Source organism: Heterocephalus glaber, unplaced genomic scaffold (assembly GCF_053883595.1).
Source record: "Heterocephalus glaber isolate CG9 unplaced genomic scaffold, H.glaber_assembly_v1.0 deba00001497, whole genome shotgun sequence".
Lineage (NCBI taxonomy): Eukaryota > Metazoa > Chordata > Mammalia > Rodentia > Bathyergidae > Heterocephalus > Heterocephalus glaber.
Window position 1 is genome coordinate 7,581,065 of NW_028258320.1, and position 18,370 is coordinate 7,599,434.

At 50.0% G+C, this 18,370-nt stretch overlaps 1 protein-coding gene and 1 long non-coding RNA gene across 3 annotated transcripts in view; one reads left to right on the forward strand and one right to left on the reverse strand.

Moving 5' to 3' along the window:
* Clic5 (CLIC family member 5) overlaps positions 1-18,370 on the reverse strand; it is a 98,524-nt gene that overhangs the window by 40,541 nt on the left and 39,613 nt on the right. The gene's annotated exons all lie outside the window — the stretch shown is intronic.
* LOC110349592 (uncharacterized) overlaps positions 1-18,370 on the forward strand; it is a 32,642-nt gene that overhangs the window by 7,255 nt on the left and 7,017 nt on the right. The gene's annotated exons all lie outside the window — the stretch shown is intronic.

The window sequence follows — 18,370 nt, forward strand, 5'->3', positions numbered from 1 at the left end:
TATGACATCCCGGTACTTATCCTTGGGCCTCCACAGGGCTTGGGTGTGGACCACAGCATGAGCCTGGGCACAGCTTGGTGAGACCAAGGGACAGAGTGGGCTGCCCTGGGGACTGAGACACAGCAGTGTCACGCTGCCCACTGACCTGAAGTGAAAGAAAGGATTTTTATGAAACAGAAAATCATCCAGGTGCTGAGGAGTGATGTCCCCTACTGTGGTCCCCCCTGAGGCCCCTGTCACTCTACAGGAACCTGAACAAGTGCATTTCGGTCAGAGTTCACGTGTGTGTCCAGTGAAGTCCCAGGGAGCGCCCAGTGTATGTGGACATGGCGGCCCCAGTGATGGTCTCAGAGTCTCCCTGAGCAGGCAGCATGTGGTTTTGTCTGGGTCCCCCTCAATCTAGACATCACTTTTTAAATATAGTTAAGTTGGTGATTTTTAAAAAAATGTCTTCAGAAGTGCCATGAGTTCATGTACATTGAATTATGGAGCACAAGATAGTATTTTACCTGTTAATCTCTAAACTGAGTCAGGTCCATGGAGCCTCAGTTTCTCTCACTGTGAAGTGAGGCTATAGCCCCTCTCCACCCTCACTCCGGGGTGCACAGTAAAACTCAAAGTGCTGAAACTCTTTGGGCTTCTGTGTGCTGTAAGCTATACGCAGCCCATTGCTCTGTGTTACGTAGGCGAAGGATCAGGACCTGAGCATCACAAGGCTTGGGTGATGGCAAAGTCCTTTGGGCTGGAGCCAGAAGCCTGGATCCAGTCCGGATCCCCCGCTAAGGCACGGGTGCCCATCTCTCAGAGGGCCCCGTGAGATCCTGTGCAGGGAAAGGCTCTGACCACTGGAAGCTGTTACAGCTTCTAACCACTACAGGAAGACAAAGATTAATATAATAAAAATACAGACAGTCCCTGCTTACTATGGCTGGACCCGAACAGCTTTTCTACCTTACCTACGAAAGTGAACCCTCCTGACCCTTCTGGTTTTCACTGTCACTACCAAATCACCTGAAGTACTCAACACTTTATTATAAAATAGAGTTTGCACTTGCTGATTTTGTCCAGTTATAGCTTTGAATAAGGGTTCGGAATACATTTCAGGTAGGCCAGGCCAGCCTGCCATATTCACAGGCTGCACGTGTTACATGCACTTCTGGCTTCTGGTGGGTTCATCAGAGATAACCCCATCCTAATTCTCGAAGCACCTGTTTAACCTTAGGTACAGTAAAGGGTAGGCAGCCCTTGCCACATGTCCAGGTAAAGGTGTGGCACCGGGTGCATTACTGGGGAAGTAAGTGTCCTTCTGTCATCATCATTTGCTCCCTGGGCTTATTGTTTTATCTGCCTGCTTATTTATTTGTTACGTGCACGGGGTGACTACCTGCTGTGCCTGGGACTAAGGGGGCCGCAGGGTTTTGGGGCCTTGAAACTGGGACGTATGTGGGAGCTTGGCCGCCCACTATGTGCACGTTTCTCCTTTCCCAGAGGATTCCAGAGGACCCTTAGACACAGCTTCCATTTCAGAAGCTCATCATCCAGTGCCTATGCTTGGAGAGGGTGCTCACCTCAGAGAGCTAGGAAATCTCGGCGCTTTCCCACTTCTTTTGTTTCATTGCACTGCACTTTTATCTTCTGTGGTATCTAAGCTAGTGATTCTCAGTATTGATGTCCACTCCAGACTCAGTTTAAATGTTTAGGTGGGTGGTAGACACGCCAGTGATTCCAACCTATGGCTTTCCCTAACATAACTAGAGCAAGTAAAAGCCTGCTGGTCTGGAAAACAGCAATAACACAGCCAAAGCACCTTGCTGCTGATTCTTCAGGCAGAATTTTCTGTGCAGTGCACGTAGTACACTCCCATACTCCCTTGGCTTTTCTCTGCTGAATGGGCAGTGTGTGCCAACCCTCTGCTTACACAGCAAAAGAGGAAATTACTACCTGTCAGGACTTTGTCTTTTATAAATAACCTGCCTTTAAGCTCTTTGATGATTTATAATCAATAGTTACAACACACAATTAAATTTTAAATAAATAAGCAGGGTGATGGAAGCCCCTGAGTAACAGGGACAATATTGCTTCCCCATTCTTTGAATCCACCCTCTGGCCTTTGGATCCGTTTGCTTCTGTCCCAGGACAGCACTCCGGCTTTTCACAGTGAACCGTACGTGGCACTCTTTCTAATGACACTGCCCTCATCATCGCTGTCCTCAGATGGTAAGGAACACCTAGCTCGCTGCCCTGGGAATGCTCTCCCCAAAGAGAAGGCCAAAGCCCTAGTCAGGGGCTCCTGGGCTCTGTAACCTGCACAGTTCTCTGGCCACACCTTACTCCTCTGTGAAGCAGCAACGTGGATGGGAATGCGTGGTACGACATGGTAGATGACAGTCACTTCATCTGAGGTACAAACTAAATGCCCAGCACCTACTGCCTGAAGCTCGCCGGCCACTTCGCACATGGAGAGAAAGGCTTGGATCACCTCTGTGTGTGCTGCATAGATGAGCAGTTTTAATAAGGGAGAGCTAAGAAGTCCATGGTTAGCATTTTGTACTGACGGACACTTTTATCTCTCGTCTGGGAATCAGTCTAAATGACACAAAGTTGGAACTTACAAGCACTGAGAAGAATAATGACAAGTACAGAAACAGAGTAGCCTTGATAAAGGTGAGACAAGATGCAAGCACAAGACCTGCTGCCTATTTTTATAGGCTGCATGGGGGAAAGCCTGCAGGGTCTGGGTGGTGGAGGAAAATGAAATTCAGTGAAAGAGAGCAGCAGGCTTCCTCGCGGCCTGCATTCAGTGGGAGCCCATGATTGCCAACAAATCTGCTCAACCAGGCCTACCCCGGGGCCTTTCTCACAGCCTGGTTGCCCAGATCTAAAATCCATGTGGCAGCATAGGAAGGGAGGTGGGGAGGTGAGGTAGAGCTTTGTGAATATTCTCACCAGGAAGCCGCACAAACCCAGATGTTCTGGGATGGGGTGCATGCAGTCACACACAGAGCCACCCAAGTGCCATTGAAAGAACAACGCCCCCTGCATTCCTGAGTGGGGGATGGGAGTGATGGTCAGGGAACCACAGCAGTGAAGACAGAAGTGGGTGCTTGGCACAGCATGTGACTGGGTGGGGTGGGGCGGGACTTCGACAACCCTCTGGATGCACAGAGCCTGGCTCAGGCTGGCTTGGCTCCTGTACGGGGGAGCGGGGATCCTGCTGTGGGGAGAAGGGACGCAGGGAGAGATAGAAGGGGACCAGCTGAGGTGAGGAGGTCCAGGCAGGTTGAGAGGCTCCCTGGGGCCATGGGTTGGACCTGGACTGACCCCAAGGCCCAGGTGTTGAAGGCATGGTCCCTCACCGGTGGCACTATTAGGAAGTAAAGCTGGGTCCCAGAGCGTGAGTTCTCCAAGAGGCTTTGGGGAGCCTGGTCCCTTCTGCTCTTTGCTTCCCTTCCTGGCTTCCTGGCTGTCATGAGGTGAGCAGGCCTCTGCCCCATGCTTCCGCCATGATGTCTGCACCATCACAGACTCAGAGCAGCTGGGCCAAGAGAGCACACACCAAAGCAAACCTTTCCTCCATGTACACTGACTGTTCCCGGGATTCTGACGCAGCGACGGAAAGATCACACATCACAGGCAAGAAGATCAGGCTCAGGAACCCTCCTGTCCTCCACAGGCCTCACCAGCATCTCTGCACTGGGTGCCAGCTCAATGCTCAGGAAACCAGAGCAGTAACTGCCGTCAGACCCCATTCATTCCTCAAGGGACAGATGCTGGGCAGGAGAGCAGTCTGCTCTTCTAACGCAGGCGTCAGAGCAGTGAGGAGGCTGCACGTGGGGGACACTGGGAAACTCCACAGCGGCTCATCAGCCTGAGGGAGGGGCTGAGAGGCTCCGAGGGCGCAGGTCAGGGGAGAGAGAATTCAGGGTACATCCAGAGGGAGAGAACCATGGGGACAGGAGAGCACGTGCCCCTCCACCACCCGGGGTCAGTGGGGCTGTGGCCTGGCAGTAAGGCAGGGATGGTAAGAGACAGGCCCAAGAGATAAAAAGATCTCTGATCCAGGGCAGAAACTTATGAGTTAATCTCACATACTAAAATTTGCAGAGGAGCTGGGGTGTGGCTCAGTGGTGACACCTGCCTAGTATGCAGAGGGCCTGGCTTCCATCTCAGCCCCAGAGGAGAATCTAGATGTTGCTGTCCCCTTCAGGACAGCAGAGCAAGCGGATGTGCAAACTTCCCCTTCTTGCTAGTGTCTTTGTTAGAGTCACCTCTTAAACCCAGGGCTTCAGTAAGCGCTGCAGGAAGCCGGGAAGCAGCTGCTTCCTAACCAGCTGGCTGGAGGCCTCTGTCTCTCCAGGCCCCAGCCCCTGTCTTCTTTTCTCTGATCTGCTCTGTATCCTGGTAGGGATGGCCTCCAGCGGCTCCCTGCTCTGGGTGAGGAGGATGCGGTGCACCAGGGAGAGGTGTCAGAGGAGACTGGAGGTCCTAGGAGCGGGAAGCCAGGGTGTTTACTGCCCTGGGTTTCTGTCCCTCTTGGCCACTCTGGGTTGCTGTGTCCTTTTAACCAAATGCAGCGCCAACCCTGTGACTCTGTGCTTAGGTAGAGGCTCAGGTCTCTGGCCAGTGAAGGGTGCTCGCTGCTGCTCTTCCAGGTATACTCTCTACCATCTCTTCGCAGTGCCTCTACACTCTGCTTAGGCCTTTGCAAAGAATCCCTTTAATTAAATCTCTTCCAAGTACCCAGCTGGGGCTCCAGTGGTTTCCATGGAAAACCTGGCCTAGCCTGTGCCCCTGGAATCTTTGGTGTAACTGGAATACAGGGCTGTGGGATGCTTAGTGCCACTGAATGAGCCCAGGTATGGGCTGGGAAACAGGAAACTCAGGACTAGTCCCATCAGTAGCTGAGGGACCTCATGCCATAAAATAAGGAAGGGCCTTGTTGCTAAGAACAGAGGGTAGTGGTCTCCACACACAGGAAAGGTGAGCTTGACCTGAGATTTGGGACCATGGTCCCTAGAGCTCCATGTTCCATGGAGGTGTCTTAGGGCCCCCCTGGGGGAGAGAAGGCTGAGCCAAAGCAGTCCTCTTTGATCTTTTCACAATAATGAAGGTCCATGTGTGATGCAGTGAGACAAAGAAAAGGATTCTTGCCACCCGGAAGTACTAGAAACCTCTTGGGCTCGGCCGTGAGGTCTTCCTGGCCTTGGAGCTGAGATTTCCCCTCTGCTTGTGCACCCAGTGGGGAACCTGGTTGGATGCCACCTCCCCTCTAGTGCACAGCACAGCAGCGAGGAGCTCCTGCTCTTGTGCCACCGTGGAACTGCTTAGATGACAAAGAACCACGATGGTGACCTTGCCTGACACAGCAGGGGAGGCTTGTGCAGGGACAGATGACCCTGGTGCTACATTCCAGGATGACACTGACCTGAGTCACTTTCTGTGAATGACTCACACATCTCAGTGGCTGTGAGTCTCTCTTTTGAGAGCCAGTGTGGCTCCAGTGCAGCCCATGAAACTGGAGATCTGCTCCTTCCAGAGGCTGCCAGCGGGGTGGTGGGAAGAGTAGCACGGGTGGTTCTGTGGGTCCACAGGGCACTTGGGCCCTTCACCCAGCTGCTGGCGGGTCCGCTCATGATGCTTGTTTGCTGGAGATGTTTATCAGCATGCCTGCTCACTCTGCAAATCCCTTCCTGATAACCGCCCAGCAGAAGTCATCACAACTCTCTTCCAACTTCACCCACAGCACTGTCTCCTGCTGGCCTCTGAAGGCGACCCAGGGTGGGTGGGTAGGGTAGGGGTCCACACTTTGGCTTTTCTGCTAACCCGGCTCTGTTGGCGGAAAGAATATGTACCTACTGCCCCATTCTCTACAGTGACCTTACTGATAAAGCTGAGAAAATGTTCACTGGTTTATGGGCTGAGGGTAAGAACTGACCTGAGAGGGATCTGCAAGATGCATTTGTGTTAGTGTTGTAATCACTACACCAAGGTCTTAAAGAGGCACCTCACTCTGCTCAGCTGCGATAACAAAATACCATATGCCATGGGTCTGACAACAAAAGTTCATTTCTCATAGAGCTGGAGGCTGGAAAACCCACGGTTGAACTGTTGGCCAATTTGGTTGCTGAGATGTGCTTTCAGGACGCTGCCTTCTGGCTGTGTCCTCACAGACAGAAAGAAAGATCTCTTCTCTTCTTCTTATAAGGCCACCAACTCTACTGGATTAGATATCTACCTTTTTTTTTTTTTTTCAAGGTCCATTGAATTTTTTAATTTTTTTTCCCCCATTAACTTTATTGGCACATTTTCAGTATAAAATACAGTTGCATTCATCATTGGGATCTTGTACCATTACATGAGTATCTTGGTTCTTATTTTTTTTCCCCTTCCCCTGTCCTCCCTTCACCCCCTCCACCCTTCCCTATTTGCAAAGACTTTGTTTCCATTTTTTTCCTTTTCTCATATTTTTTCTTTTCCCTTTTTTCCTTTCCCCTGCCCCTCCCAATTCCCCTGCTCTTTTAGACCTTTTCTTCCTGTTACACAATATCAGTTACACATTTTTAAAATTACAATATTAAGATGTAGGAGACATTACCACAGATTTTACAAAATTTAAAAGGATATAGAAAGCATATTACAAAAAATCTTTTTTGAAATAAATTTGACAATTTCTAAGAAGTAACTTGGAAGACAAATTAATGAAACTAACTCGGGAGGAAATAGAACATTTGAATAGCACCTATTAAAGAAAGTATATTCCTAGCTTGAAAACCTACCTATGTGACAACAGCAGGCTCATAAACTTACCTTTATGAGCCTATTTAACCTTAATTATCTCAGAAAAGCACTATCGCCAGTCAGTCACTTTGAGCATTAGGGGTTCAACATAGGAATTTAATGAGGCAGGAAGAAGGGGCACAAGTCAGGTCCATAGCATCCAGAATTCAAGAACTTCTCACATGCAAAATACATGCACTCCTTCTTGGTGACTCCAAAAGCTTTAACTTATCCCAGCATCAACTCTAAAGTCTAAAGTCCAAATTCTTGCCAAATCCACCTAGATCTGATAAGGCAGAGACCTGGGGTGTGGCTCATCCTGAGGAAGAATTCCCCCTGAGCTGTATACCAGTGAAGTCAGATAAGCTGTGTGCTTCCACAATTCCATGTGGGGATAGCCAGGATAGACATTCCAGGAGGGAGAAGCCAGAGCAAAACATAGCAGGGCAAATCCCAGTACATCTTAAGTTTTGAGGAGCATCCTTTTTGGGCTGATGTGCTACCTTCTGGGTACTGGTTTCACTTCTATGGCTCTGGGTGGCAGGCATCCCACTTCAGTGGCTCTGGGCAGCCCTCTCCACAGATGGGTCCGCACCGAGCTCTGGTTGGAGACCTGGTCTGTTGAAAATGCACCCTGTAGGAGTTAGAAACAGCCTAAGATTTAGCTAACATCAGCTCCTGAAGCACCTCCGAAAGGAAGGAATTATTTTGGCTGGCAGAAGTCAAGGCTGTTTGAATTTTGGGCAAAAGCATTAAAGAAACCCCCAGATTAAGACATGGATATATGGAAGTGGTGTTTCACATTCACCACTTTTCTATGCTTAACATCACTCTCCGGCCAGTATCTCAGGAGCTACCTTCACAAAATCACACTCACAGTGCCAATAAACATGGGAATTAGGTGATGCAGTGTCACTTAATGAGACAATGACCAAGGCCCTTCTCCTCTACAAGAATTCTCTGCTCTGGCTCTATTTTGTAAACGGGGATATTGAAATCCCCAAGAAATTAGCTGGAGCCAGCTATGCAGCTGTTAAAGCTGCCAACATTCTCCAAGGGGCAGACACCCGGGAAAGTCACATCCGCCCTTCAGAATGGGAGGCGACAGCAAAAGTACCCTAGCACTTTGAAGATCTCCCCCACAGGATGTTGATATTGGACTCTCCTCTCCGGTTCGCCCCTGGGTATGTGCACGGCGTAACCCAGGATTCACCCAGATCCTCACATAGGTGAGTTCTCCCAGTGACATGCCCACTTTTGTTCAAGGGATGAGTTTAGAGTGTGAATTTGGAAGTTCATACCTGTGCATCAGCACCAACTCTTCCTCTGTGACCTGAATGACCTTGGGGAAGACAAGAAGCCTCCCCCTGAAGCCCTTCCTCATCTACAAAGCACAGTTGTCAGTCAATTAAATTACATAATTATGCAAATAGTCTTTAAAGGCTGCAGGGGTTTTACAAGTGAAAAGTGCTATTAAGATCAAACCCAAGGGAAGTGATTCATCTTCATCTGAAAACCTCGCCCACAATTTCACAGAGGCCGCTATTATTTTTTAAAGCGGTTTCCACTTGTGTTTAAGTTACTAGTTTCCATTGGAACCGCAGGTCAGCCAGTTAAAGAGGTGGCTAAAAATATAACTGCCTAAAGCAAACACATGCCACCCTCATCCCGGAGCTTGACTTTTTTTGTTTTAGAAGATCACTTGAGGTGGCCAACAAGCACCCAATGAGCAAAGGGAACTAAACGATGGTGGGTTTCAGATCCAACTCCCAGCAACCACAGACAGGTAGTGTCTCAGTACCTCCTGGACTCTGTCCAAGAGTGTCCTTGTGGCAAAACCCTGAACACCAACACTCACACCAGAGAGGTGTGGTAACCTTCTCCCCCAGAAAGAGCACTGACCAAGGCTCGAGGTCAGAGACATGCTCACAATCTGAGGAGAACCGATAACCCAAAATACTCCCAGGGTGTCATTGCACCGGAAACTAAAGTTTTACTTTGACCTATCTGCTCCTCAACTTTGTATGTCTGTCCAGCATAGATCATTGGTTGACGGATTTGATGTCAGAGAAGCCTGGATTCAAGACCCAGTCTCTCCCTCCTAGCTGTGTGACTTTGGAAAAGAGATTGGGTCTTTGAAACTTGGTCTCATTCTGTATGAAGTGGGCCCATGTCGACTCCATCCCCAGGCAGTCTATGTGAAGACAAGACGGTAATCTGTGTGAACCGAAGTGAGCTCAGCTAACCTGAGGGAGACAGATCCTACGAGGGCCCCCAACTTCTGGGCTTCATGACCTTGCATATAATCCTCTCCCTGTGAGGGTGGATGAGATCTATGATTTTTTGTGTGTGTGACCAACAGAATATGAGAAAGCTAAGAAGTATTGCAGATATAACCAAATCAGTTGATTCTGAGTCATCAAAAGAGAGACCATGCCAGGTGGCCTGACTTAACTGCGTGAAACTTCATGAAAGAGGAGACCATTTCTGACCCTGGAAAAGCAAATGACTATGATGTGAGTCGCTTATGGAGAAGGCACATGGCTAGGAATTGTGGGCACCTCCAGGGGCTGCCATGGCCTGGAACTGAATTCTGATTTATAGACAAGGTAGATAATACTAATGTTAGACATCTGTGTATATGGATTCAGTGATCTTCTCAGCACCCCTGTAAGGGGTAGTGGCACTGCAATATGGATTGACTGTCTATACCCTACGAGGCGCAAGCTGCTGTGAGCAGGGACAATGTCCTGCTCCTGGGTCCCGTTGCCATATGGCAGCTGCCACTGCATGTGGGGGACCCCAGACATGCTCATGGGTCATTGACTCCTCATTCCCCATTTGGGGTCCTGTCTCTGCTTGCACACTTGCCGTATTCCTGCCCCAAATCTGACACCAAAGTCTTCATTCATATGAAAGTCTAAGGATTGCTAAAACATTCAAGATGTTGGTGGGTAGCTGTGCTATTAGGGAAAAATTGGGGTTTTCTTTGTATTTTTGGAATCGTAATTACCCATTGAGTTGGTGTTGCAAATCCATGTTCTATTACCTGAGATGGAGGAATTCCTATTCCTCAGAAGAATGCATGTGTCAGTTAGAAACAACAGAATCCTAGTTGATTTCTAAGGTGGGAAGCATTTCAGCAAAGAAATGATGTCTCGGGAGGTCTGACATTAAGACAGCAGGAAATACAGATTTCCTTTCGCACCCTGGAGTTCCTGGGCTGAGGTTAGGGTCTTGTAGGTTTTAGAAGCAACACGGAATGCTGGCTGTGCCTGAAGACTGTGAGGTATTCACTGCAGCGTCTTCAAGTCAAAATGGGAATGGCCACACATACACATCCATCACCCGACTATTAAGGGGTACACTGGAGTGAAAACAAATCCTTCCTGGGGACATTCTGAACTACAGAAGATTTTGGAACACTGAATTCAGTCCTGCCTATCAGCAAGTCAGCCTACTATAGGACGTGTTGTGTATGTTTGTTCCCAGAAACTTGCCCACTTACATATCAGAGTAGCTGTGATAAGTCTGTATCAGTGTGCCTCCCTCAAGGGGGACAGCCTGGGCAAATACAGATTTCAGCTGAAGCTGAAAAGAGACCCCCACAGCACCTGAGATCTTGGAAGGGCCAGGAGAGGAGCCCTGCTCCAGTGCTTCTCGCATTCTTGTAGCAATGAGAAAGCCTGAGGATTCCAGCCAGTTCTGCAGGCCCCTGGGCCTGACCTGCTTTCCACATCTTGGGAGTTGGGAGAGATTTTATGAGGCCAGGTGAGCCAAAACATCTACTTATTTATAAAAGGGAACTTTCCAAAATTCTCATGTTTACATTGCAATTGCAAACTATGATGTTTATGCCCTGACAGTGAGCAGAATTCATTTGGACAACAGGGAATCATGAGCATATTTTATATTTTACAGCTCTGATCATTGGGGTAGGAAGATTTTATCAAATAAGCACTGGATCTCTGAAAAATTCATTGAGCACTGGAGAAATGATTAGCTCTGTGCACAGGGCTGATAAACATAGGGTCAGTGTTTCTGCCTACGAGTGGCTTTCAGCCCAGTTCTGCCATGACATAAACCAGACAATGTGTGAAGACTTCAGCGCAGGACATGAGTAGGAAAGTGCTCCTCTGTCCCTCACATAACTGCTGCATTTCCAAAGCACAGCATCAGCCACACATTCTTGCCTCACATAACCTTCCAATGATAGAGCCCCAGGTACTCCCACCCTTCCTCTTTACTGCAAAGGTGTAAACCAAGGAGGAGATTAGATCAATGGGCCCCTGGAATGGGACCTCTTTTTCTAACAGTTGCTACTGTTTGCTGGAACCTGAGATGAGCCAAGTTCCAGGTGGGGGCATGGACATGGGAATCTGTCCTGCAGCAGTCCCTGTGGGGTCACCATTTCACTCATAGGGTGTGTACCCCTCTCTCGGGTACCGCATCCCTCTGTGGGACAGCTCTGGCTGCAGCAGCTCTCCAGGATGTTAGGCCAACATTGCTCTCTCCACTTAAACATTTAGAATCAGCCCTCAGCCCTCCTCCCTGGGATTGATACGAGTCAGTCACCCTCCTCCTCTGCACAGGGACCCACAGCACGGATCGAGGGCAGCACAGTCCCCACCAGGCCACACTTCAGTGAAGGGTGGCTGGGGCTTCAGTAGACTGAGTGCCACCTGTCTCCTGTGGTGTCGCCCAGTCAGCGAGGGGTAACCCTAGGGTTAAATCAGACCTTTAATACCCAACACCACTTCTGTGGGAGATGGAATCTAGGTACACAAAGGAAGCCAAGTGTGCAGCTACTCATGGGAAGCCCTGGTCCCTACACCCCAGCTCCCATGGGTGCCATGGAAGCCCCCGACCCTCGGTGGTAGTGAAGTCTGCAGTTGGTGTTCACTCATTCATCCACTTAGCAGACAGATTTCAGCCGCTTGCCTGTTTACATTATTCAATACTGTGAGTCCGAGATTTACAAACATTCGAATTGCAAACCTTCACAGGTGTACTGTATAAGACTCACTTGGTCAGCTTATGGATGAGTCTGACTTAGGAATAGTTTTCCTGTAACAGAACTTGTTTGTAAGTCAGGGACTTAGCTGATAGTATTTAGCAAAATGGCTGTGAAATGTATTAAAAGGCCTGAGATGGTCAAGCGGTGACTGCTCCACTCCTTCCTGGCTCCTTGGGTCTCTCCTTCAGGGAGCAGTAGATTAGGAACACTTGCAGCCTACATGACATCAGACAAGTCACTTAACTGTGGGTGCCTCAGTTTCCTCCTCTGTACAGTGGGGATGCTCCTAATAATGTTTAATAAACAGAGTTGTGAGAAATAAGTGGTCAGTGCATATAAAGCAACTAGAACACACATCACATTTAGTAAATGTGAGCTATTACTACTGTTGTTATTTTTCTTTGAAGGAAGTGCTTAAGAATTCATTCCTATAACTTGATTTTGCTTAGTGCAAAGGCTTTACTTGGAAGGACAAGAAGGGATGGATGGAGAGGGGGTAGAAAAATGTCACCCTGCGATGGGATGTAGCCTGGCCTCCTCCATGCTGGTCCAAACACTTCTGTGTTCACAAGTCCAATATTCAATGGTAGGTCTACATTTTTGTCTTGCCTATTAAAAGCATCCCAAAGAATTTACTGGAGTTACAAAATAAGTTTAGTACTAGGACATTTCTAAGCATTCAGCCTATATATTATAATTAATTGCATAGTATATATGAGGCTGCAAAGAAGATCCTGTGTATAATTTTCTTCTAAAGAAATAATGACCAGAGCTCTCTGTTGCAAACCCAACTCCTTGTAGCTAATTTAAAAAGAAAAGGAATTGGGCCAGTAATCCAGGTCTTGGCTTCTGCCTTGAAGACACTGGGCCTACGAATGAATTCTAAGGGTTCTGAGTGGCAATGAAGTAGGACAAATGTCTACTATGTATGTCAATGTTGACAGTTAAAATACCTCCAAAATATAAACATATGAATAATGGATAAAACTGTCTTTTATTGTAACTTACTGGCATAAGAAAGAACCAGCTTCCTGCCAAATCATGGTATCTGAGACTACTGCAAAGGAGGGCCTAGGGTATGAAGAAATTAGACGTTTACACACACACTGAAACTGGCTAATGTGAAGGTTAACAAAGTAAGTGAACAGAAGCCAGAGTCCCTAAGTGGATACCGTGAGTTTGCACAGTTAGAGCTGAGGCAGGATCCAGCACGCCCAGGAATGCGGTTCCAATGGCGTCATAGTTGAAGAATTCCTCAGAGAGGCCAAGTGTCTTGGTCAAGGGTGCGGGGAAGTCAAGGGCAGAACCCATCAAGTGTTTGCATGAGAGTGTGTGACCTCAGAAGACAGCTCTCTCCTTCCTCAGGAAGCCTCACCTCCAGCAGTGTCTGAGGCCCCGCAGCCCAGCCTGCCTGTTAGGACACCTCACCTCTCTCACCCAAACGAGCGAGGGCAGAATTGGTTGGGACATGAGGTCATCATTCTACTTTGGCACAGTGATGTCCCTGTGCAGACTGGCTGCGTCTTCCCACTGCCAGGTGGCTGTGTCCCAACACCCAGACGACAGAGCACCACCTAGGCTGCCAGCTTACATCAGCAGCACGGGGCTCGGGGGGAACCAGGCCAGGCAGTGACCGCCAGGCGGATCACCTGATGGAACAGCACCCCGAGTGCAGCCGGCGAGACAGGCGGGGCGGTGGTGTCAGGAAAAGCGTCCACCCCATGCTCCTCCCACATGAGGACCGGGGTCCTTGACCTCAGAAGCATCACATGCAGAAAAGGGAGTCCCACAGGAACATCGCCTAAGACTCTCACGATGCCTGGTCCTACTACTTCACTCCAGCTCGCAGTGCTTGGTGGAACGGGTACCTCCCACCCACCACCACCGACCGTGGATGCTCTGGGCACCCCAGCAATGCAGTTTAATTCCCACTCCTTGAGAGCAGAGGGCTTTGGGACCCTCCCATGGGCCAGGTCACAGGAGGATCAAAGAATCAACGTGCACAGCTGGAAGGGATCTCAGGGCTGTCCATTCATGACCTCTTTATTTTAGAGACAAAGAACCCCAAACTACCTGTCCAAAATAACCTAATAGCAGGAGGCAGAGCCAAAAATAGAGTTTCCTGAATGCCATTACGTTGCTGTTCTCCACAGCTGGTGGAGTAAACGCAAAGATGGTCACGTGTTCACATGACAGGCGCCATCCCTGTACGAGTGGTAGGGTCAGACGGTATATGGTGTGGGCATTTCAGACTGTGACCTCAAATCTCAAAAGTCTCTATACCATGTACATCCTATCCATTGTGTGTGCATGTATGAAACACATATACATGTAAAGTGCATACATGCAATGATGAAACGATGGGACACACATTCTTTTGTAGGAAAAGCCAGCAAGAGGAAAGGGTCCATCTGACCTGAGACCATTTTCATTTGATCATTTTCCCTACTCACTTGGATCCATAAATGAAGGAATTAGCACCACACCCAGGGAGCAGACCTGTGACACAGTGATCTTTCTCTTCTGCCCCAGCCTCTCTTCCTGGCGCCTTGTGTACTACTCTTCCCCTCTTTTCAAACCCTCCATGGACTCAGTGTGTCTGGTAACCCGTCCCCTCCTGACTGATGGGCCATGTACCCCGCCCAGAGGTGCTGGCATTATCTCCACTCTGGAATGAGAGGGGCCTCGCCCTGCTAGAGCAATTCTTGGCACATAGATGGAAACATTTCCCAGATAAGCTTCATACCGTCCTTTGGGTGACTGGAAGTGGGAGAGAGCATGAAGGGTTGGTCCTTGCTTTTCTCTGGCAGCGCCCTTACTCTCCTGGGGAAGGCTGTGCCTGCAGAGGCCTTGGGGTCTTGGTGGGGGTAGAGAACCTGGGGTCCCTTCCTTTCTTGCCCTGGCATCTGCCCTGGCAGCAGGTCTCTGGAAGGGAGAGAGGTCGATGGCCTCTTCCTGCCTCTGCCCGACCTTAGCCAGGCTCTGCCCATGTGTCCCACCCTGGAATGAACCTCAGCTCCTTCCCCACCTGTGCTGCAAACCTCTGCTTTCTGTCTTCTTGACCCCGGCACCCCTCATCCAGGATCCCTTGCCCTCACCCTGGGCTTCGGGTCATGGTCCCCTGAATGTCAGGAGCTGGCCTGGCCCTGTATCTCCAGGATTCATGTTCTGCCAAGGCCACCTGAGTCTGCCCTGGTGCTCTAACTCCTCCTGCCTGGTAACTGCCACTTTTGCCTACGTGCAGCCATCTGACCTTGGCCTTTGACGTGTGGAGAATGAGGAAAGGTGAAGCCTCAGCCCTGGCCATGCCCCGTACTTCAGCAGGCTTTGGGAGAAATGTCCCAGGCTTCACCCAGCCCTTTCTTTTCATAAAGCCAGGCATTCTGAACCAAATAAAGTGGCAGGGAGCAGGATCGTGGCCTGGCTCTACCAAGTCCCAGCTCTGTGGCCTTCATTGGGGGCTCAGAGTGAGCACTGGGAATAATGCCAGGCCCTGCTCCGTGGAATCCCAGGAACAAATGGGAGTGAGGTGCTCGGAACAGCACATCCCACAGCTTATTCAGTTTCCAGATGGATTCTCTGACTTCCAGAAGGGCAGAGAGCACCGAGGAGCGAAGACTGGGTTTCAGTGTCACTTCTGCTTCCCCTTCCAACCATGGCCCCTCTGTTTCCCACCATCTTCCACTTGGAAAACCTTATACTTCAGGGACGGAAAGGAGCAGCTTCATAGGGAGAAATACAACTTTAAAAGCCAGTGATTGTTTTTTAAAATTCCACCAGCCACAGAGCGGATTCTAAAATCAAGATCCAATATTTAAGAACCTGAAGTGCTCCATACATTCGGGGGACCTGAGAGCCATGGGAAGATGACTCAGCTATTGAATTTCCCTCCTATATTCAATTATCATGTCGCTGTAAGTTCCCATTTTAGGCATCCTTGCCTGGGCTCAGGGCACCCACAGCCTGGCAGCCTATGGGCAGAGCTCCATAACTGGGCGTCTGAACCTGCTGCCTGGGGCTCTTATCAAATTGCAGCTGTCAGTGCCCGCTTCCCCAATGACCCTGGTAACCCTGATTCATATGTGAGGGCCGACACTTGGAAGATGCTGTCGGTGGTCCTCACGATCATGCCAGGCTGGGAGTCCTGGGCTGGTGAGAGCTAGGTTACTCAGGGTCCAGGGTTTCCCTGTGACTCTGTATAGAGGAATCCCACATGTGGCCCCAGCCCAGTGGATTAAATCCCCTCCTTCCTAAAGGGCAGGTGACCCAAACATGCTTCAAAGACTGCACAGACACATAAGCAATCATTTTAAGAAATGAGGGAAACCAATTTAGGAAATTAGGTTGGGAAAGGAAGGGAGGCCTAGGTGGCGACTTCAGTGTTAGGTGCAAACAGCTGAACTTGCCCACCATTGGGAGGCAAGGGTGAGAGAATTCCAGGGAGACTAAGCACTGGGCCTGGTGGGCAGAGGTGAAGAAACCTCAATGGGGTGCCGCTTGGGGTGTCTCTGAGGTGACCCAGTGGTAGGAAACAAGAACATCCATAATGCAGTGCCTACAGTGGAGCTGGCCTGAGGTTCTCCAGCCTGCTTCTCCCATGTCCTGGTGATCAGGGCATAGCACTGCCCAGCTTCCAGGCACATGAGAACAGCCCCGGGATTGGGCTTTGGACTCTGGGAAGTGGGTGAAAGCCATTTGGGCCTTCGGGGCAGAGACCCTGTGAACCTCCTGGGTCTTCCCTCTGTTTGGGGCCATTGGGGCACAGCGGAGGCCTCAGTGCCCCGGGAAGTGGCAGCACAACAGGTGAAGGAACCCAGGCAGACGTGACCACACACCAAATGCTGCCCTGAGCTGTCCCGTGAAGCAGTGGCCAGGTTGTTGTCTCAGCGCCCAGCCTCGCTGGCCAGTACCACGCCTTCTGTCTGAACAGTAAAAACTCTCATGTACAAAGGGTGTGCATGCTCCTTAGCTGGCTAGAGCCTCCAAAGAATCCTCTCAGATCTCTTGACCTTCTGGAGTACTCAGGAGAGACAAAGTCGCCTGGTGTTCCTCACATGGCTCCCCTCTCCTGGAGTCCCTTTATCCCCACAAGAAAGCTCTGGGGCATTTGTGACACAGGGCCACAGACACAGGGCTCTTCTATTTTCTGAGACAACTCCCGAAGACGCTGTAAAAAGCCACAGCCCCCATGGTGGACGTGCATAGAGGGAGGCGAGTCTGTGGCTTCCTGTCCCCTGGTGGGTGTATGGGGCCTCTGCTCAGGTCAGCCTTGAAAAGCAGGGATGGGCGCTGGGAGCAGAGAGACCTTGAGAGGAGTCAAGAACCCTCCATCTGTTGCCATGACAACCCCCAGCTCGGCTCCTTAAGAGTTGGTAACTAGGCTGAGGCTCTCATTTGCTCTCCATTTAGGTAATGGGCTCCCAGCTGGAGCTGCATCTTCCCCTCCTTCACTTTGGTGCCCTTTCCAGTTTCCTTTCCCCTAACCATGGATTAACAATGAGCAGAAGTGTCAAAATATCACCTTAAGGTCCAGAGAGGTCAATTCAGGTGTAGGGTGACCAGCACCAAACTTCTACACACACAGCCTGTGGGAGACCCTAACATACTGGGGAGATCCCACATCACCTCTCCTCCATGCCGAAGGCCTCAGGGTCCCATATTTAGGTGGCGAAGCCCTACCCTCTCTTCTAAGCTGTAACTCTCCGCCAGCAGAAAGGAGCACACGAAGTCTTCTACATTATAACTGAAGTCCAGACTGTGTAGCTTGCCCTTACAGATGCTGCATCATCCACTCTGCTCTGTCCCCCATATTCCTACATTGGAAACTGATCTCCAAGCCAATGGTCAGTAGGGCCTTGGGGAGGTGATTCAGTGATGACGGGGGGGGGTGGGGGGGTGGGGAAGCGTAGAATGGGGCTGGCTAGTGCCTTAGGGGGACTGAAGAGGCCAGAGTCCTCCCATCTCACCACGTGAGGACCCAGCTCCCCATCTGGTAGGCACTATCCCTGCACCAGAAAGCAGGCCCTGGCTGGACACCTAATCAGGCAGTGCCTTACCTTGGTCTTAGAGTTCACAGCCTCCAGGCCTGAAAAATGAGCTTCTGTTGATTATAATTCACCTCATTCACACTGTCTGGCCAGAAATCTAACATATTTCCATCCGCCTTCCCAATACCCCTTCACACTACAGCCCCCGCTGAGTAGAATGCCTGAAAGACACATCCTGACATTTTGCCACCAAGTCGAAGGAGATCAGAGTTATTTTCTACTCCTCATGGCTTCATCTCTTTGCTGACCCCTCCTGTGCCTCTCTTTCTTTCTCAGAGGGCGTTTGATAAACCATAGTCTTCGTGACTTTACTCCTTCAAAGTGACTGAAGCTTTGGGCCTGATTTTCTACCCTGGCTGGAGAGCCAGAAAACACCTCCAGAGCAGCCCAGGTCAGTGGGAGGCAGGAGCTGAGACCACTGGTGCCTTGGCACCCAGGTGCTCTCTGCTCTTGTGCACCATGCTCCCTGGATGTGTTGCCTGGAAAAGAAGCTCACAACATCCGCAGTAGGTAGAGTTGTGAGTGGGTC